General features: G+C 45.4%; 1 protein-coding gene across 9 annotated transcripts in view; it reads right to left on the bottom strand.

Moving 5' to 3' along the window:
• Positions 1-21907, bottom strand: part of LOC130194903 (neuronal cell adhesion molecule-like) — an 80069-nt gene that overhangs the window by 38315 nt on the left and 19847 nt on the right. For 8 of the 9 annotated variants that reach the window (XM_056416119.1, XM_056416116.1, XM_056416115.1 and 5 more), the window contains exons 1-2: positions 7217-7301; positions 2216-2300 (exon numbers count right to left, since the gene is read on the bottom strand). The gene's annotated coding sequence lies outside the window, so the exon portion shown is untranslated. Of the gene's footprint in view, positions 1-2215; positions 2301-7216; positions 7302-21907 lie in introns of those variants that run through there. The other variant, XM_056416112.1, reaches the window with a different exon arrangement.

A 21907-nucleotide genomic window follows, 5' to 3' on the forward strand; every position in this document is an offset into this window, starting at 1 on the left:
CTTTAAGCTTTATAACTGGACAAATTAAATGGCAGTCAGATGATCATACACGTCTTAGTTTGCCAAACTTATTTGAGAAGGCTAAAGGTTATCATTATTGATACAAATTCTGTGGGCCGGGGGGGGGGAAATAAAAGAAATACCATCCAAGTTGTAATTAACAGAATTTCTTTCATCACTTTTAATAGAATATCTTCAGTGTTTTGGGGGCAGAGAAGGGGCATGAGATGCAGCAAAAGCTTTTGCTGTTCACAGAAACCTTGAACTCGAAACAATACACTTGATTTATTTTCTTATAAGTATCTCATCATATTTAATATTTGGTTGCAAATCCTTTGCAAAAATGATTGGTTTCTACCACCCTTATGCATCAGAGGAGTAGCATCCTCCCTGTGGCTGCTCTGCCAGGCCTGTATTGCAGCCATCTGCACTTCTTGCTTGTTTCAGCGGCTTTTTGCCTTCAGTCTGGTCTGAAGCAAGTGAAACACATGATGAGCTGACCAGAGGTTTGATGGACATGAGAGAGATTAGCCATAAAACTCCTCGGTTGCCATTTCTATGTGTTGAATATTGTCGTCCTGCAGCGCCACAATTCAGGCTTTAAAAACGGGCGTAGCATCGTTCTCTTCGCTGCAGTCAGCACTTTCACCTCAGAGTCATGTTTTCATTTCAAATCCAATGTGCTGGAGTCGGATAGAGAATGCAACAATTCACAAATACTCTCTGACTGCACTGTGTAAGAAAAGACTGGGTTATGTGATCAATCGCTCTACTCGTCTAGAGTTCACAATATCAGAACTATTTCTATAGAGGCAAAGCTCTGATTGGCCGATCCCCAATCTTTTTGTCCCACCTTCCCCCGCTTGGCATTAAAATCCACAAACGATAATAACACACTCCCTGGCGGCCACGTGAGAGAAACCGGCCCTATGGAGGGAAACAGGAACCTCTGCGGCCGCCTATTGAAGGGCCCGGGACCTGAATGCTGCGCTCACAATGGACGCTTCACGCCTCGCCGAGTTTTCAAACCGCAAATTTGGTCTGCAGCTCCTACGTGTGGCCCTCTACGACTCGGCCATTGAACGCTGGCCCGCAGCACACGTTCACAACAACAACCGACTGCCCCAGAGGGATGACCGGAGAGAAACGGAGAGAGAGAATGAGCGAGTCAGAGACAAACAGACAGATAGGCAGAGGCCAAGCGAAAGATGGAAACGGGCACATGAATGGATAAACTGAGATACACATCGCCGACAATAAAACCAGCGGAGCAGCACCATCAGCACAGGGAGATGAGCTCCGAGCCGTCAGAGTCCCTTAACTCTCAGGTCGAGACGGGATCCTTCCTTCACACTCCACCGGGCGGTGGACACGCATCACACCGTGTCACCTCCACTCACAGAGCGTTGGATCAACTCCCCGCTGAGTCACAGATACACTTTCAGTGCTCCTGAATGAGGGGACGAGCCAAAGGTTACTGAGGGTTATTCAACAACAAAAAAACCTGTGTGAGCTGCGGGTCAATTCTCTGGGCTCTAATGCACACGGCGACCTTTTGCTTAAGGGTGCTACTTCATCTCTTAATTGTGCAACTGCCATTAGGGAACCTTTCCACTTTTGCGCGCCCCATCACGACACATTATGTGTCAATAATAGAGAGGCGCTTAGGCATATCATATTGGCTCCAAAGTGCGATTTTGTGATTTACTACGTATTGACGCCCACTGTCACAGCCGTGGGTGAGGATGAGAGGGTGTGTTACCGTGACAACCATATGCATCAAACACTTGAAAACTCTTTTTGTAATTTTTATTCCCTGCCAAAACGTGGCTGCCAAAATGGAGGCAGACACAAAAAGACTCTTTGCCAGTGGACAGTCCAGCAAGCGTTGACCTTTGACTGTACAGCCAGAGCAAAAGAGCAGAACAGAGACGGAGCGGTGGAAGTGGTTCAGGCCTGAGGAGCTCCACAGAGGGCGTTAATACTCATACATTCACACTCTGGCAGGAGCGGAGATGGAGAGATTTGGACGGGGGACATTTGCCATGCATGGCAAACAGAGTGACGTGTGTGTGTGTTCACGTCCGATGGGAGGGGAAATGCCTTTTGAGAAGAACAAGAGTGTTTGAAGTTCACACTGTTTTGGAAAATGATAGAGTCGGTGAAGATGAAAAAATACTGGATTCAAAGCCTGAAGTAAATGTTTCCAACTTACCACAGAAACTCAAATCCCCTTTCTACTCCTCCTCCCTGGCTAGTTGTCTGCTTCTTCTTCTTCTTCTTTTTTGGTTTTCTTCAATCTGGTGAAACAAAAATGTGAGAGAACAAAAAATGTGAGTCCTCATAACTCAGACCAGAGAAGAAAACACAATCTTTCTTCATAAGGTTTTCGGGGTCAACGTTTGGTCACAGCAACAGGATATGCATAGTTTCCAATAACCAGTAGATCAACTTGACTTCACAACGGGCCTCCTCATGCATGTTTGGGTTGAATACAAGCTGCTAACATCCTTGTCCCATTACACACCAGGACGAGAAATCACTCCCCCATTGTCTTTTTTTTTTCAAGCGTAATAATCCTGGAGTGCGTTGACTCTTTGGAGATGTACGTAAATCACTTCCAACTGTGACTCGTTGTGATGGTGAAAAGAAAGCTGTGCAAAGTGTGAACGAGGCTTTTCTCCGAGTGTAATCCAAACTGATGGACTGAGAGCTGGAAGAGGACACATCTCCTCCCTTCTCTCGGCTCTTGTCTCGTCTCTTCTCCCCGATCGCATCTCTTTTTTTCTCGTCTCCTCCCTTCTTGTCGTGCCGGTTGCTCACGTTCAGGATCCGCTGTATACAGCGATGTGGGAATCCAATTCTATCGTCTCCCAGAGTTTTTCAGCCTTTAGATCAAGGCCTCAAGACCACTCATGCAGAAAGTAAAGTTGAATGATAGATGAATGATCTTATTTTGAATAGTAAAAAGTACTAAAGCGATTTCCCATGAACTCCTTGCTCTGGTCTGAATGTGGGCGCGTCAGAAAGGACTTCTGCTCTGATCTATATGTCTTTTTCCTTTTTTCTTCTCCTTTCCAATTACCTCTTCACATGAGGTCACGGCCCAGAAAAGGCTCCAATGTCCTCTCTTAACCCATCCTGTCCTTTCCCCCCTCCTCCTCTCACATCATGTGCTTACATTAGATCTACCCTCTTCCATACCTCCTTCCCTTTTTTATTTCATGCCTGATCCTGACCTCTCCTCACACACTGTCACGGTGAACACAGACACACATATCGGAATCGATGGGCAAAATGATTGAAGAAGCAATCCAATTTACTGCGAGCGAAGGCTTATCGACTTCAGTCGGCCGCTCCGCACGAGAGCGCGGCGTCCCGTTGAGAGACGCCGCCGCTTCCACCCGCTTAAATAAGAACACTGCTTTCTGCACCGCGACTCCGATACGATTGAGAATCTACAGGTTTGCATTCATTCTGTTTCACGCAAATAACAGCTGTGGTTTCTTCAGTTGTTTTCTTTCAGGACGCCCGTTTTGTCTCACCGACCAGGATGCAATGCGGCAGCAGAAGCGGAGCTCTGCTTTTGATGCCATCGCACGGAAGACAAGATGAGATTCAGCTGCATACGTGTCCAAAAAAATCGTCTGTTAATGCTAGTCTGAAAAAAAATCTCAAAACTGTTGTGCCAATACAAGGATTCAGAAAGCCTTCAAGCTGTACTCAATAGCATATTACTTCTTTCAGAATGACACAAGAGAATATCTGGACTTGCCACAGCCCTGAATTTGAAAGGCTCCTGATTCACTGACATGCGGTTCCCTCCCAGCCTCACATTGTTGCTGACACCTGTGCTGACACTCCACCTGAGCAGAGGACCACGGTCCTGCTCAGCTCTCACAGGATCAGTTCTGCCTCGCTGAGCATAGATGGCAGTGAAACATCTGGTTACAGCTGAGACCCATGAATAAAACACAACAACAAAATGACCTTTCCACATCCTGTTTGAATGAACTGACGGGCTGATCCCATCAAAAGTCCCCCCCCATGACATCGAGCCAGCCATCCCGCCACCTCGGCTCTTCGACATCACAAAAGCGAGGCGAGCTCAGTCCGGCTCGGCTGCCATGGCGATAAGAAGAGGGGAACAAGACTGAAAATAGCCTGAGATCGGATGCCGACGGGCGAGCGGGACGACAAGACACCGCGCGGCCAGAGACACGCGGGGGCCTCAGAACCTTGGGGAGCGCCCTCGTGTCACATTGCCGACAAACAAAACAGACAACTGAATGTTTCATGAATGTAGAAAGCACACCGGCGCTTTACAAGGAGAAACCATCAGAGGCAACAGAAAATAAACAGAGGGGCTGTGTGTCCTGAAATGTCTCGGAGGAATATGTTGATGTTCACACTGATCGGATGAATGCGAAACCCGAAGGGGCTCGCTCGCCGTGATGAAGCCGCAGAGAATTTACCCTGACTCAGCAGTTCCTCTGAGCTCTACTGGGGGATCGTAGTGCCTTTCACATCCCTGTTTTGGTTTTATAGCCCACTCCACTGCTATGGTTCGCTCTCACTGCTTCCAACAGACTCTTTTCTAGCTGCTGTGTCGAGCAACAACAACTACAACAGTCAGATATATCCACTGCACATTACCTTTGTCACACAGAACAGATTGGCTACGAGCTGTTGAACATAACATATAGCAATGAAAGAGATATTTATATTGGACGAACATTCATTTTTAGCTCCAACTCCAAATGAATGATAATGTTGCTCCATAACTGGTGTGAATAAGCAAACATTTGTGAGTGCCAAGTCAACTTTAAAAAGTGCATCAGTGTTGTGGTTGCAGCTGGTCGTGCTGCCCCCAAGTGCCCCCAGAAGGCTGCACCTTAGCTGCAAAGCAGTAGAGTTGCATTATAAACTAGAACGGGCACTTGGTAGAGCGCATACCTTCGCATATCACAAGATTGGGCATTGAATTATGAACATGTTGGCATTAGTTGCATGCCAATTGGATAAAAATGTGACCGTGCTATGGTAAAAAGAAGATTTTGACCTTTCCATGACCTTGACCTTTGACCCGATTGATCCCAAAATCTAATCAAATGGTCCCCGGATAATAACCAATCATCCCACCAAATTTCATGCGATTCGGTTTAAAACTTTTTTTGTTATGCGAGTAACACGCATACAAATAAATAAATAAATAAATACACGGCGATCAAAACATAACCTTCTGCATTTTCAATGCGAAGGTAATCATTCATCTTGGGTTGGGAAATAATGAGTGTATCTTTTTTTTACGAAATACATCTCTATGAATTTAAATATTGAAATATGAAGTATTCCGTGTTCAGTAAAGTGAATATGTGAACACAGACTTGAATGAATGTTCATTCCACTCAACACAGCAGTCACTTTACTTCACTGCGATGCTGCTCGACAGCCTTGGGAAACACACACACACGTAAACGTGTCTCTGGAGAGAGAGTTTACGTTTCCTCTGGTCACATCATGCGGCAAGTGATTGTCGGGTAAAGTGAAATGTCCACCGCTGGTGACCACGGGCAAAGGTAGCGGAGTGTCACACATTTCTCTAATGAGAGTCCGTTGGTTGTCTCCTGCAGGCTGTATTGTTGTGATGTGTGTGTGTCCCTTTAGACAAGGGAAGGGGGCTCAGCAGCACCATCCTTTGGGTTACATTTTAGACTCCTGCCTAATGAGAGGCAGAGTGTGGCTGCAGAAGATACCGCTCTCTCGATGAAGCATCATTACCGACAAAGAGGGGAGAAATAATTACAGCCGGAACACAGTCTCTCTTCCCCTATGATGAGGAGATCTGCTTGTATGCCATTGTTGTATAATCTTCTGTCGGCCGAGATGATGAAGAATGTTGGTGATGAAAAGATCTCCGCGGACACTGTCTTGTTGCTGATATAATGCAGAAAGAAAACAGGTCTAATTACGAGCGTATACTGCTTACAGCCCGGGTGATTTCAGAAGGTCCAGAGAATCCACGAAACCCACGAAACCCACGAAACCCACACAAATGAATTTGTGTTACCTCTTTTAAGGAAGCAGGAATGGGCTTACTGCTCCAGCCTTGGAGCAGAATCACGTCATTCCATAAGGGTCTCCTAATTTGAACCATCTGGTCCAACTCTAAACACCTTGTGGGCCTCTAAGCCCACAACTGGATTTTATTCAACATGTTGGGAATCTTCTGGGGCTGGAACGGATTGTGTTTCTAATCGATTCATGGTTTGGTGTGTCGGGAACAAATATTACAAATATCTGGAACATTTCCCTTGGGCCCAAAGTGAAAAGTGTTGTTTTGTCCAACCATCTATAACCTAAAGATATTCATTGTACTATCACACCAGACAAAGAAAAGCAGCAAATCTTCACAACGGAGAAGCTTAAATAGTTTAGACAGTGTTTTTGCTTGAAATAATGACTACAATTACGACCGATTAATAATTTTTCAATCTAGTGACAACATTTTCTGTCAATCACCTGATTGTTTCAGCACTAACCGATATATCGTTAAGATCATGATCAACAGTGAAAAACATTTTGAAAGTTCAGAATGCGAAAGCAAAAATAATCAAATGTCTTAAAATGACCAAACTTTGTTTTTTTTGTCATTACAATGTTGTAAAAAGGCAGAAGAGCAGCAAATCCTCACATTTGAGAGGCTTACAACATTCAAAATGGATATAAAATTTGTCATTAGTATTGTGTATTGTGTATTGTGTATGCATATATGTTGTTTATATACATTTATATTTTACTTTGTATACTTCTTGTATATATCTATATCTTTCATCCCTGTTTTTTATATTTTGTTTTATATTTTATTTTTTATTCTTGTGTGTTTAGTTTATTGGTGCTGCTACTGCTACGACAAATTTCCCCTTGGGGATTAATAAAGTATATATCTATCTATCTAAAAGTATATATACAATTTTAAAAAACGATTACTTGACTATCAAAATTGTTGCCAATGAGATCAGTAAAATGTTTCAGCGCTAGAATCATTCATCAGTTTCATTCGTTCAGGAGAAGCAAAACATTCTAACAATAAATCCTTTTTCTTTGGACCATCACCCTGCAGACCGGCAAGAGCTTCACAAGCTGCTCTCCCCACACAGCAGGTGACCATATGTCATAAAACAGCCATTAACACAAGAGAGAGAGAGTACCTCACCTTGACGTGGGCATATGAGTCAGTAAGAATAAGTCCCCTCAGCGTGTGCATCCGCAGTGTGAGAGCAGAGCTCACTAGACATAATCCCGGAGGCTGTGTATTCCTCGGCGTGTCTGCTGGGACTGACAGTAAAGAGAGGCGAGCTGATTCCCTCACAAAATCGCCCCCCACCCTCTTCCCCTCCTCCCCTCCTCCCCTCCTCCCACGTCCCTCCCCTGACCCTCCCTCCCCTCACAGGGGGATTAAAACAACCTTTTTACATTACATTACATTACATGTCATTTAGCAGACGCTTTTATCCAAAGCGACTTACAATAAGTGCATTTCAACCTAGAGTACAAACTAAGAACAACAAGAATACAGGAAGTAACATTTCCTCAACATAGTCGAACTACAAAAGTACCATAAGTAAGTGCTATCTAAGTGCCACTGAAGTGCTAATCTGTGTTTTAATCCAGATATAGTCGGAAAAGGTGTGTTTTCAGTCTCCGACGGAAGATGTAGAGACTTTCTGCTGTCCTGATGTCAGTGGGGAGCTCGTTCCACCACTGAGGAGCCAGGACAGCAAACAGTCTGGATTTCGAGTGATTAGCTCGAGGTGCAGGAGGCACAAGTCGATTGGCTGTTGCCGAGCGAACGTGCCGGGGTGTACGGTGTGACCATATCCCGGATGTAGACGGGGCCCGATCCGTCTAGAGCACGGTACGCCAGGACCAGTGTTTTGAAGCGGATGCGAGCAGCCACCGTAACCAGTGGAGAGGCGGAGGAGCGGAGTGGTGTGGGTGAATTTCGGGAGGCTGAAGACCAGTCGAGCTGCTGCATTCTGGATGAGCTGCAGGGGTCGGATGGCCTTAGCAGGTAGACCAGCCAGGAGGGAGTTGCAGTAGTCGAGGCGTGAAATGACCAGAGCCTGGATCAGAACCCGCCGCCTTCTGAGTAAGAAGAGGACGTATTCTCCTGATGTTGTGCAGCATGTACCTACAGGAACGCGTCGTCGCAGCGATGTTGGCCGTCAGGAGAGTTGACTGTCGAGTGTCACCCGAGGTTCCTGGCAGTCCGGGTAGGGGCCAACACAGAGCTGTTGAAGGTGATAGTCAGGTCGTGGGTGGGGAGCCTTTCCTGGAAGGAATAGTAGCTCAGTCTTGTCAGGGTTGATCTTCAGGTGGTGAGCAGACATCCACTGAGAGATGTCAGTCAGACAGGCAGAGATTCGTGCCGCCACCCGTGTTTCGGACGGTGGAAACGAGAAGATCAGTTGGGTGTCATCAGCATAGCTATGGTAGGAGAAGCCATGCGAACGAATGACAGAGCCGAGAGAATTTGTGTACAGAGAGAAGAGGAGGGACCCAGGACGGAGCCTTGAGGAACCCCAGTAGTGAGAGGACAAGGATCAGACACAGATCCTCTCCAAGTTACCCGGTAGGTGCGGTCTTTAAGGTAGGAAGAGAAGAGCGAGTGCAGTGCCTGAGATCCCCAGGTCCTGAAGAGAAGAGATCAGGATCTGGTGGTTCACGGTGTCAAATGCTGCAGAAAGGTCGAGAAGGATAAGGACAGAGGAGAGAGGCTGCTCTAGCAGTGTGAAGCTGCTCAGAGACAGCAAGGAGGGCCGTCTCTGTCGAGTGGCCGGCCTTGAATCCAGACTGGTGAGGGTCAAGAAGGTTGTTACTGTGGAGATAGGAGGACACTTGGCTCAAGATAGCTCGCTCCAGAGTTTTGGAGAGAAAGGAAGAAGAGAGACCGGTCTGTAGTTGCTGACTTCAGACGGGTCGAGCGTGGGTTTCTTCAGGAGAGGGTTGACTCTCGCCTCCTTCAGAGAGTTAGGAAACAGCCAGTTGAGAGGGAGCTGTTAATAAGATGGGTGAGGAAGGTCAGAAGGTCAGGAGCAATAGCCTGGAGAATGGGAGACGGACGGGGTCAAGGGCGCAGGTGGTCGGTCGGGCGGAGGTCACCAAGCTAAGAACTTGATTGGGAGACAAGGGGTGAAAGAGGAAGAGAGGGGATGAAGAAGTTAGTGTTGGTGAGGTGATAGAAGATGGATTTGTAAAGGAGGAGCGTATGTCGTCTATCTTGTTTGTAAAGTAGTCGACAAAGTGGCTCGGCAAAAGGGTGGAAGGAGGAGTGGGACAGGGGGATCAAGGAGGTTGGAAAAGATAGAGAAGAGTTTTTTGGGGTTAGAGAAGGAAGACTGAATTTTGGTCAGGTAGAACGAGCTTTTGGCTGCAGAGATAGAGGAAGAGAAGGAGGAGAGGAGAGATTGATAGAAGAGCAAGTCTTCCGCTTGATTCGATTTGCGCCATTTTCTTTCCGCCGCAGGGTGGCTCTCTCGGCGCACGAGTCCGACAACCACGGAGCCGGAGAGGATTTCCGAACCGGTCGTGTCTTAAAAGGACAAAGAGAATCAAGAGATGAAGACAGGGAAGAGAGGAGAGTGTCTGCGGCAGAGTTAGGATGCATGAGTGAGAAGCAGTCAGTTGAGGGGAGAGCAGATAGGACAGAGGAGGCAAGAGAGGAGGGACAGAGGGTGCGAATGTTGCGGCGTACAGGTGCAGAGTCTGTAGATATGGGTGGGTTGTCAGTACCAGAGAGCGAGAGAGTAAGAGATGAAGAAGTGGTCAGAGACATGGAGAGGAGTCACAGTGAGGTTAGAGGTAGAGCAGTTTCTTGTGAAAATGTAGTCAAGGTGGTTGCCGGCTTTGTGAGTAGGAGGAGGGACTGAGTGAGAGGTTAAAGGAAGACAATAAGAGTAAGAGATCACATGACTTCTCTGTCTGGATGTTAAAGTCACCCAGAAGGATGAGCGGGGGGCCGTGTTCCGCGAAGTTCGATAGGAGGACGTCTAGCTCGACCAAGAAATCTCCCAAAGAACCAGGGGGACGGTAGAGAACAACAATGTGAAGTTGGACCGGATGAGTAACGGTCACCGCATGAAACTCAAAAGTCAGTGGGATAAAGAGTGGAAGCGGGTAGGGACAGAAACACCATGTGGGTGAGATGAGTAAACCTGTACCTCCACCCCGACCAGAGGGTCTGGGTGTGTGGCTAAAGGAGAAGGCAGAGGAGAGAGCAGCCGGGGTAGACGTGTTGTCTACTGTGATCCAGGTCTCAGTGAGAGCCAGGAAGTCAAGCGACTGCTCCACAGCAAAGCCAGAGATGAAGTCGGCCTTGCGGTTGGCTGACTGACAGTTCCAGAGGCCTCCTGTGACCAGGTGCTGGGTGTGAGTAGAACGGGTAGGAAGGATAACAGAGGAGGGGTTCCGGTACATGAATGAGCGAGTCCTATAGTAACTACGAGTAGAGATACGCACAGGTATGGAAAAGACACACATATTCAAAAAAAAGGGGGAAATACTCAGCCACCCCCGAAGACTCCAACGGAAGACTCCTATGTCTTTGTCCTCCGAGTCTTCGTCCGATGAGTCACACTGACGCTACAGCTGACGCGAAAAACCCCACCCGGTTATGAGCCCAAGTTAGTGCCAATTACCTCCAGCCGCGTTGACACCGCCCCTTGGCTTTTGGTATTCAAATGACACTCAATAGAAACCAGGTGACGATCGCTCGATAATCAGTGAAGATTCAGGTGTCGGAACACAGGACACACCTCTCTACCAAAACAACTCCTTAAAACAGGACAGACTAACAATCTAGCAGCTTTAAACAACAAATACAACAGTAACTTTAGCAGATAAAACTAGTTTAAAGAAGATACTTAGCAGGATCCAAGTAGTCAGTAGTCTCGCCTCACAGGTAGAAAATGCACACTGCAGACTTGGCCCCGGGAGATCTTTTTAAAGACACTCAGCCAGCCACGTTGACACCGCCCCTTGGCTTTTGGTATTCAAATGACACTCAATAGAAACCAGGTGACGATCGCTCGTCCAATCAGTGAAGATTCAGGTGTCGGAACACAGGACACACCTCTCTACCAAAACAACTCCTTAAAACAGGACAGACTAACAATCTAGCAGCTTTAAACAACAAATACAACAGTAACTTTAGCAGATAAAACTAGTTTAAAGAAGATACTTAGCAGGATCCAAGTAGTCAGTAGTCTCGCCTCACAGGTAGAAAATGCACACTGCAGACTTGGCCCCGGGAGATCTTTTTAAAGACACTCAGCCAGCCACGTTGACACCGCCCCTTGGCTTTTGGTATTCAAATGACACTCAATAGAAACCAGGTGACGATCGCTCGTCCAATCAGTGAAGATTCAGGTGTCGGAACACAGGACACACCTCTCTACCAAAACAACTCAGGTAGAAAATGCACACTGTCTCTCTACAATAGAGGTTAAACATTTCCTGGTATCACATGAACAGCTACCAGAACCCACAAAGTTACCGGCGGGTGGGTTTATAAAACAACAACAACAACACACACACACACATTGGTACAACCATATTAAATATTCGCAGAGTTATTTATTTGTTCGTATCAGACGCGACTGTCAGCAGGATGAGGCGATGACGGAGCAGAACATCCTGCAGCGATATGAATTTGGCAGAGCATAAAAGCGACATTGACCCTGTAATTGCACGTTAAATCAAACGGCACCCAGTGTACACAAGCACTACTGTCAGCTGCACTGATTGTGCTCGAGTCAATGCAGCTTTCTGGATGTTCAATGGAGGGTGGAGTAAAACCAGAAAAGCCACATGAATAAAAGAAAAAAGCTCGAGGAACGTCATGTGGACTTCCTTTCCCATACAGGGAGAAGCCAGAGAAAGTGCTCACCTACACTCAACAGATGTCCCCGTGCAATCCAATCTAGTCGACTCGGAGAGGCGGAGATTATTTACTGCCGACTCCTCGCCGGTATTATAGCAACCCGTTTTAAAAGAATAGATGGGGAGAAGGTCTTTTGACGTCCCTTAGCTGTGGTTGCAGAGGGCAACAATGGTGGGAGCTCTCCCTTTGAAAGAGTCACTATTCTCTGGGCCCGGCCCTAAATAATGCTCCTCTCATTACAAAAGCACAGAAAATGTAACATCATCTGCCTCAAAGCACATCGGCCAACAAACGGAACAATGATTCAGACGCCAGTATCTAAAACACTTTTTTAACACTTTTACCCTCTCAGTGGTGGAAAGGAACTCAGTACAATTACTTCATGTTTATTTCACGACAAAGATTGGACAGATTAGTTACTTTTCAGAATAATATTTGACAGAGAAAACATGCAATGAGCTGTGGCTACTGATGTAGCTTACCACCACCGGGATGACTGTGTGTGTATGACTACTGGACTCTGGACTCTGTAAAGCGACTTTGGGTATTTAGAGAAAGCGCTATATACACATGTAATGTTATTATAAAATACAATAAATTGTTTAAATAAATGCTCACATCTTTTCACTGAATCGTCTCACAACCTTTTAAAATGTGTCTCTTGTGACCTTTTGGAGCCCTCAGTAGGGAACCATGTTGGGCAGTATGGAGGAAATCACATGACCAAATACTTTAATATCAATGTTACAATTGTATATTGGTGCTTTAACCACATTTTCACACAATGAAAATGTTGGTGAATAATTATAAATAATGTTAAGAACTGTAAATTAATATATATTTTTTGCAATGCAGTTGCTCAGACCTGACTTTATGGAAGATGGATTTTAAATACAGCACTTTTATTTGTAATCGTAGCCGTATGGAGCTGATTTCATATTAGTGGGTCCTCATTTTGCATCTCGTCGATGCATACTTGGTAAAAAAAATACACATTTCTGCCAAGACTTTCACACTGATCTGCTGGTGGCGGTGCCACGCCAAACTATACGCCAATGTGCCAGTCAAAGCAGGGAAGAAGAAGAACCGCAAGCACGTAAACAGGGATGTGCTGGGTTTTGATCGCATTTAGTGAGAAAGGAAATACATTTCACACGTTGGTTTGATCTCGAGGATACACGCATTGCGTGAAACTTTAAAACACAAGAAAATCTTACCTTGAGGTAAAAAAATGTCGTACTTCTTCAACCAGTGCTCCATTGTTCCCACTTGTGTGGCGCTCTTTGTTTGGGAATAGCCACTTAATAATCAGGCATATGAATTCTGTCTGTGTCAGTGGGACAAGTTCAATGGCTTCACAACATGGTTATTGTTGCATGCTACTGCAAGTATATCATTCCCTCCCACTTACTGTGATGAAACCATCCGCCTCCGGAGTGTCAGAGCTTCATCGGTGGTCCAGAGAGCAGAGACCTCTGCGCTGGAATTCCACCTTAATTCACTAATGAATAACTTTGGTCTTTTTTCCATCGCCGCATAACTCATCGCGTTGAGCTTTTGCAACATCTCGCGTCACCGCATGAGAAGCCTTTCATTTTAAATATGTATCATGAATTAAAGCATTCATAGTGGCGGTCATCTTTGGGCGAGATGATGGATAGCGCTGAGGTGTATGCATTATGGTATGAAATGAGAGAAAGGGTCATATTTCATTGAGCGAGGGGCGTGATTGACCAAGTCTAATGGGCATTATTTCTGCACACTGACTCTGTTGAGCAGAGACACTGGGCGAACCCCGCCGGCCCATTGCTGCTTCAGACTCACACTGAGAGCGGACCGACGCCCTCCCTGCTCTTTGTCACAACACCAATGGAATAACAATATTTCAATGGCAACTGCATATTTCAATGGCAACTTTTAACAGAACAAAGTTCATGCTGCGGTCTAGACCAAGCCCTCCTAACTAGAGCTGCACGCTGCCCGCATGTGTGTGTGTGTGTGTGTGTGTGTGTGTGTGTGTGTGTGTGTGTGTGAGTGCATTTGTCTATCAGTGGGTGTTCGTGGGGAGGACTCCTTTTCAAATGTCCTATTCAGAAATGTGAATGGGAGTGAAATATGATTGGCTCAAAGAGAGAATGGGGCTGGGTTCACAAGGCTATCGAGGCAGGGAGGGGGGAACTACTGCAGACAAGTATAGATGATTTAGCCCTTTTTAAGTTTCATCCACATGCAGCTCTATTCCTACCAGTCATTTTCAACGCGTGTTTGTTTTTCAGGTCACATCGAATCAGTAATTGTTTAAACCTGATCCTCGATCAAGTCACAATAAATAACCCTGATATGGCAGAACAGGTTCTCTGGTCATTTCTTCATGTCGTCCTCGTCCACGTCTGTTTTAATGTCGTCCTCGTCCACGTCTGTTTTAATGTCGTCCTCGTCCACGTCTGTTTTAATGTTCACCTCGTTAACTCTGGCTGAACTCCTTGCAGCACAGTAAGGCTGAGGACTCGGAGGTGTCGCATAGCAAGACTATCACGATAACTCGAGGTATCTGGTTGTCACAAGGAGCTCGGCGAAGGCATTTCTGCATGGAGGACTTTTTTTTTCCACGTCGCATGGAGCTGCATTGTTGACACGGGCATCTGATCTGACTATGAGGAAAACAAAAGCCGCCGGGGTCTTAAGGGAATTTACATGAATTACAGCAAGAGGCCCATTGGGACGGCCGCGACCTCTCCTCAGCTGTTTGAAACTAAGACCCTGATCCCGCCCATAAAACACACACACACACACACATGCACAAAGACACACTGGTGAAAAATGGTGTTACTGGTTACCATGGAGCCATGAGGCTCACTGACAGGGCTGGAGTGTGAGCATGCTCACAGACAACAGACAGAATGATGGAGAGAAAAAAAAAGGACAGAGTGAGAGAAAGAGAGGCAGAGAGGGCCCAGTAAAAAAAACAAAGAAAGTGTAGAATAGGAGAGATTTACCACACAGGCGGCAGAGCGTCCCTGAGGTTAAGGACCTGTAGTGTCTTGTATCGTATTTCTTCTTGACTGAAAGAACCGTAATGACACAATTAAAAGCGCACAATAGTCCAGCTCCACAGAAGCAAGAGAAGCATTGGTCTCTTATTTCTTTCCTCTCACAGTTAAGAGCATCAATTCTGTTTATGTACATTTTTCAAGGTTGGTGATCTTCAACAAAAACTATGATACGTTTGTAAAACTTCTCCTGACATCTCAAAAACAATCCATTAATCCGATGCTCTGAGATGAGGAGAAAACAATCTGGTATCTCCGGCTGTCGCAGGACTCTCATGAGCCCGGTCGCCCAAATTAAACAATTGGACGGCTACCTTTGTTTATTCCGCTCTAGCACTCTTTGCTCGTCTACAGGCGGCTCGCTTCACAGTTTTGAGTTCTAACAATAGCCATGTTCGTTGTTTATGTTCATAGTGATCATTTTGATGGAGCAGCTTTGGAGGGAGGCCTTTCAGGATGGGTTGTTAATATATTGCCAACGTGGCAACTTTCTTGCTAGATTTGACCTCGGCTGGATTTTTCGGTTGGATAATTTTTTTCATCTAGCATACTCTTGGTAGTTTCTCAAGATGACAGAGTCTAGCTTAAAGGGATGATTTAGTTTTATTTCACTTTGGCTCTAATTAATAACGAAGAAGTATTCAAGTTAATTGCTGAGATCTGGGAATGCGGCAGCACTGCAAAGAGTAAGTCCGAAAGGCCAAGAAACAAGTGCGATGAGACGATCACAGAGGTTTTGAAACTAATCCTAAACTGAGCCAAACCTATTTGTGAGACATAACAAAGGCATACGTTGACGTTATAACCCAAACGTTTGCTTGCGAGAAAACCATCCGAAATACTGGATCTCTTCTGACGTTCTGACGAAGCTTGGTCAGCGTCCCTCTGCGTCTGATACCGACTTAACTCACTCGAATGTAAACCCATTGTCCGAGCAACTGATGCAGAACGAGAAGGTCCGGTTAAACCAGAGGTCTGGGAAAACTGCTCGGTCCAACGAACAATTACAGCAAGTAGAGTGAGAATGTGCAAACTGCCGTGGACGTTGACAGTGAAGAGTTTGGGAAATCATTATGATTTTTCCCTTCATTATCTTGTTCAAATAAGTTACCTGCAGGGAGGATTTGTTGTACCATTGTCTGAACATTCGTGTTTGTTTCCTCATTGTCTCTAGCACTGAGTCTTCTCGGATCTCAAAAGGTCCGTTGGCTTTGATACCATTGTACTCCGATGAGTACAATGGTATCAAAGCGATGGAGTTTTTAAAAGATCGTAAAAACTAATGTGTAATAACCAGTAGGTTTCCTCCCCACTCGACGGACGTCATAAGCTTTGTATCCCAGAAGAACTAAAAAGCAAATACATTTGTTTTTGTTTGACTGTACTGCACCTGGAGGCCATTTTCTGCCTGTTGTTTGCCATGTTGTTCTCTGAAGAATTATCTCTGATATTTCCGGTGTAAACATTTTGAGTTTTAACTCTCAAGGGATGTAGATTGTTGGCTTGTTTGCAACCCGTCTGACCCTCGATGTTGTTGGTTTCCCAGAGTTTCACAATTAAGTTGATGACTACAACGTTATCATACCTCAGCCAAAACTACACATAATGTCCCTTTAACGATAGACCACCAATACTTCCTCTCAGCCAACTGAAACAAGGAACCCCTCCTGCCTCACCATGTTCGAGCCAATTACTTTGAGTGACTTGGCAACAATAGCCATACAGTATCCGGCGATATGGCAACCATTCAGGTGGTAATAAAGCAGGGGAGGAAGCCCTGCCGCCTAGTTTGATACAGTGTGTGTGAGGAGCTTTCCTCCAACTGCAGAGAGCACCAGCTGAGGACATGAGGGGAGATGGAAGAGATCCAGAGTTTATGCAGAAAAGAGGGAGAGAAGCCCGCTGAGCAGGTCTCCTCCTCTATATGCACCATTCTGTCACCAATAAGAAGATCATCCCAGGTTCGGTGAGCATTTGCGGCGGTCAATAAACACATAATACCCCACACACACACACACACACACACTCTCAGTGTGTACATGTGGGCTCAACCCTGCATCCATGTGTCCACAGAAGGCGCAGGCATGTGTGCGCCTCCTTCGCTTTCCCACCACGACCAATTCCCCCGCTCCGTCTGTGTGAGGCTGTGCGATCGATGCTGCGCGGGGCGCGTCCTCCCGGCTGTTCATTACCGCTGGCAGCACTGCAGCCGGGAGCACAAACAACCCGGCCCGCTGACGCAGTGCACTCCAGCCACGGCCGGACGAATGGACGTCGGTTTCGTTTCCCGCCGAGTTAAAGCATCGACTCGTTTCTGCAGTATAAGCACAACCTGGGTTCGCTGTCATTACGGATGTACATGTCATCACTTTTCATTAGTTTCCTGAACGAACCACCTCCACAGCTGAGAGAGCCACGGTGTCATCTTTTAAGTGCATGTTAGTGGCAGCAGGAGGGGAATGAGATTCCTCGTCTTCGCTCCTTCTCGTCCTCTTCTTCATCCTCACCCACGCTGTGCGTCCAGCTCTCACACCACCTGTCACTTCAGCACAACCTCAGCCTCCCAAGACCACACGAGCGCAAGAGATGCACCGATCAGGTTTTTGGTGCCGATCACCGATCACCGAAATCAGTATCTGCCGATCACCGATCACTGAAATCAGTACCTGCCGATCCGATAATACCGATCACCGATCACGGTGTCGATTGAAGCATTCTATTTATTGTGTAGCATTATTGCCTAGGACTATGAGGAAATACATATATAAAGCAACTCAAACATTAGAGAAATTACCGATTTCTTTAAACATTTAGGACTTTTACTTTGAAAAATGTCCTAATTGATACATTAAAATTGTTTTATTGCTATTGTAGGGGATTTCAGATATGTATGGCACACATCTGCATTATTCATTTCCTGGAACTCTTGGGGAAATCTATATACAGGACTATTTTTAACATACAAAAGTCTGACTTATTTTTATAAACTCCTCCAGTAAAAATGTTTTAATGTTAGCATAATTTAAGCTAAATCTCAGAAACGATCTATAAAGATACAAAATCAGTTCATTGTTTACTTTTATATGTTAGTGTTTGATTTGTCGACATCTTATTTTGAAAAACGGATGTTGTTTCACGTGGTTCTTTCCGCTAACTTTGCAAAACCGGATGTTGTCACTTAAATCCTTCCGCTAACTTTATCAAAACCCTCGCGCGCTCCCGATCGAATGCGTTTACCATCATCAGTCTATAGGGGCTCAGACATGTGAGTGTCGGCTGAGTTGACCCAGTGATTCAAGTCGGGGGACGGGGGCCGCTCGCTGCGTAAGGATCCCCTCGTGGTCCTCTCACTCGCCGGGCGCATCGTCTCCGTTGCGGTGCGCGGCGATTGAAACGTCTGATAGTTCTCGCAGATGTTACGTCATCTGATCGGCCGTTTTGAGAACGCCATTATCGGTTTTCGATAATGAGAATATCGGCCGATATGGATCGGCGCCGATCAGATCGGTGCATCCCTAACGAGCGCATATGGCATCCACACAGACGCACACACAGTGACAGAGCAGTGCCGTTTGGTATTCAGCAGAAGAGTTTAACCGTAAGGTCAAGCCAAAATACACTATGCAACCGTGAGGGTCAACTAGGGACTTCAATGTTGTCATCAGGGGATGGAAATGTAGACTCAATGCACAACTTTTGGTTCAATTTAGGCAAATCAAGTATGAGACCCGAGTTTACAGTTATTTAGAATTATTTCTCTGCATTTCTACAGTATATTTAGCGTCTCGGAGAATAATGCGACGAAGAGCGAGTTAAGCATTACCGCTTTTTCGTACTATCTGTGGCGGCGCCACGATTCCTCACGTGAGTTCAAACAAAGCTCAAGCGCTCACTTGGGAGTTCAACCGGGGCGATGCAAGCAGCCCTGTAAGCACTTAAGCCAAATGCTAACGTCAGCATGCTAACATGCAGACTTGCATGTTGGTGTTTAGAAGGTACAATGTTCCCCATCTTAGCTTAAAATATGCAGTCGTTGGCCTTGTGGTTGCATCAGCATACAAACCTGCAAAGTACTGAAAGAGCAGATACAAGGTGGTAAAGACTCACCTTTCTACAGGCTTCACTTCAAATACACGACGACACGAGATAGAGCACGGCGAGATGAAACATGTGGAAAAGCAAAAGACAGGAGAAACACCTGGAAGCTCGTGTATCACAGCAAATGCTGCGAGGCAAAATTATTTGCTTTTTAGTGAGTCCAAAAACGGACAAATCTGATCTCTCGCCTCCAACTCCTACTCTGATGTGAAATCCATATTGCTCAGTGAGTCAACAGCAACAACGGGAAAAGGCAACGGGTGAGTAAAAACAACAACTTCTGCCCACTCCTTCAAGACACATACAGGTGACAGATACACCTATAAAAATAAATAACTTTGATGGAAGGGAAACAAGTCGCATCTTGTTGAGGTGTGCCGGGCCAGTGGTGAAGGGGACAGCGCTGAAGGGTTTAATCAGCCTGTCTACAGCAGACTGATGCCACTCAAACACACACACACAAGCACACACACACACACACACACACACACACACACACGCTGCAGGTGCTGAGATAAAAATGCAGAGGTAGGGAGACAGAATGAAATGTAGGAAATAAGAAGGTCTGCCGAAGGCGGGGACAGATGAGAGGAGCAGAAGTAAAGGGCGATGGATGTGTTGCCTATATACAGGACTGTCTCAGAAAATTAGAATATTGTGATGAAGTTCTTTATTTTCTGTAATGCAATTAAAAAAACAAAAATGTCATGCATTCTGGATTCATTACAAATCAACTGAAATATTGCAAGCCTTTTATTCTGATTTATTGCTGATTATGGCTTACAGCTTAAGAAAACTCAAATATCCTATCTCTAAATATTAGAATATCATGAAAAAGTATACTAGTAGGGTATTAAACAAATCACTTGAATTGTCTAATTAACTCGAAACACCTGCAAGGGTTTCCTGAGCCTTGACAAACACTCAGCTGTTATAAATCTTTTTTTACTTGGTCTGAGGAAATATTAAAATTTTATGAGATAGGATTTTAGAGTTTTCTTAAGCTGTAAGCCATAATCTGCAATATTAAAAGAATAAAAGGCTTGCAATATTTCAGTTGATTTGTAATGAATCCAGAATGCATGACATTTTTGTTTTTTTAATTGCATTACAGAAAATAAAGAACTTTATCACAATATTCTAATTTTCTGAGACAGTCCTGTATATATATATACATATATATACACATATATACACATATATATATACATATATACACACATATACAGTATATATATACATATATACATATATATACACATATATATACATATACATATATATACACATATATATATATATATATGTGGGTTTGTGTATGTTTCTGCAACATGAATCTGCAAATGTCTGTGTTTGTACATCAGTGTAAGTTTTAGGTTGTGTGTCTGGTGAAACATGAATCCCCCGTGTAAGTGTGTTTTGGTAGGTGTGTGTGTGTGTGTGTGTGTGTGATTGGCCGGGACAAACAAATAAAGGCTGGGTACAAAGCATTGAGGGTACAAAATAGAATTACTTGGATAATGGTGATGGTAAAATGTATAGATATAGGCGTGTCTCTAATAGGCTTCCAACCAAGCTAAATAGTGTCCCTGACCCTCGTGTTACAGAAATGATTCCTGCTTGGCCTTCTCTGTTGTTTGCCTCCATAAGACTGCAGTGTCTTTGCTATTTCTGACTGGCCCAGCGGAGGAAGACCACACAGTCTGACATCCCTCTCCCTCTCCCTTCTCCTTCCTCCTGTCCTTCCCTTCCCGAACTCCATGCTCTCTGGTGCAGGCGACAGCGCAGTGACAATGGGATGATATCACTGCTCGGCTCCGAGCAGCTTGTCTGCATGCTGCACAAAAACAGACTGCTGCAGCTCGAGTGTGGCACAGTGTGAAGTTTGTGGGGGAGAGAGAAAAGCGTACAAAGAGCGAGAGAGACAAGGGGTGAGGGAAGGATGGAGAGAGAAAGAAAAGCAAACTGTACTGCAGGCAGAATGGAGAAGGGAGGGGAAGAGTGACGAGGAGAGACACTCCGTTTTATCTGTAGTATCAGTGTGTGTGTGTGTGTGAACACTGGTGGTCGTGTATGCAAACTACACTGAGCCTTTCGCCTATGTGCCGATAGCTGAATATGTGTGGGCAGGACTGCAGCCTGTGCTGCCTTTTAATTACAGCGCTGCTCCTTCCTCCTCTCTGACAAAGTACCACACACACACACACACACACAGCAAACAGCACACACACAGCAAACAGCACACGACGCACCTGCCATGAGGCAGATTGGATTTACACTGCATCAATAATTCACCCTCACATACATCCCAAAACACACACACACACACACAGGTTGTCTTTGAGTGAGAGGAGGCAGTCGTCACAAACACACAATGAAACTGAGAGAATCAGGGAATAACTGGTCCGAGGCGTCCCGCTGGCTGATTCTGCACCATGACAGCCCACAGTGATTCAGATATTTAACCAATTAGGAGCCGTTGTACACAGAGAGGCTGAGGAGACTCCTCTGTCCTAGAAACAGCTTCCCTGTGCTTCCTATTTTCCAGACGTGTCGTCACACTTCTGATGAGACGCTCTCATTTCCTCCGCTGCACTGGGCAGACAGTCAGCGGACAGGACGCAAATAAGCTTCTGGCGCTGTTGATTTGACCTATTGTTGAAGCCCCTCCCCCCTCACTGTGTGGTCAGGTGTTGTTACGGAAGCGACTGTGTAGTATTTAGAAGGTTTGATAAGTTTTCTTTGAGGTATTGGGAATACTAACAAACTATTTTAGTTTTTTTCTTATTTTTGAGCTATTTGTCAAATTGCTTCT

This window comes from Pseudoliparis swirei, chromosome 6 (assembly GCF_029220125.1).
Source record: "Pseudoliparis swirei isolate HS2019 ecotype Mariana Trench chromosome 6, NWPU_hadal_v1, whole genome shotgun sequence".
NCBI classification, from domain to species: Eukaryota; Metazoa; Chordata; class Actinopteri; order Perciformes; family Liparidae; genus Pseudoliparis; species Pseudoliparis swirei.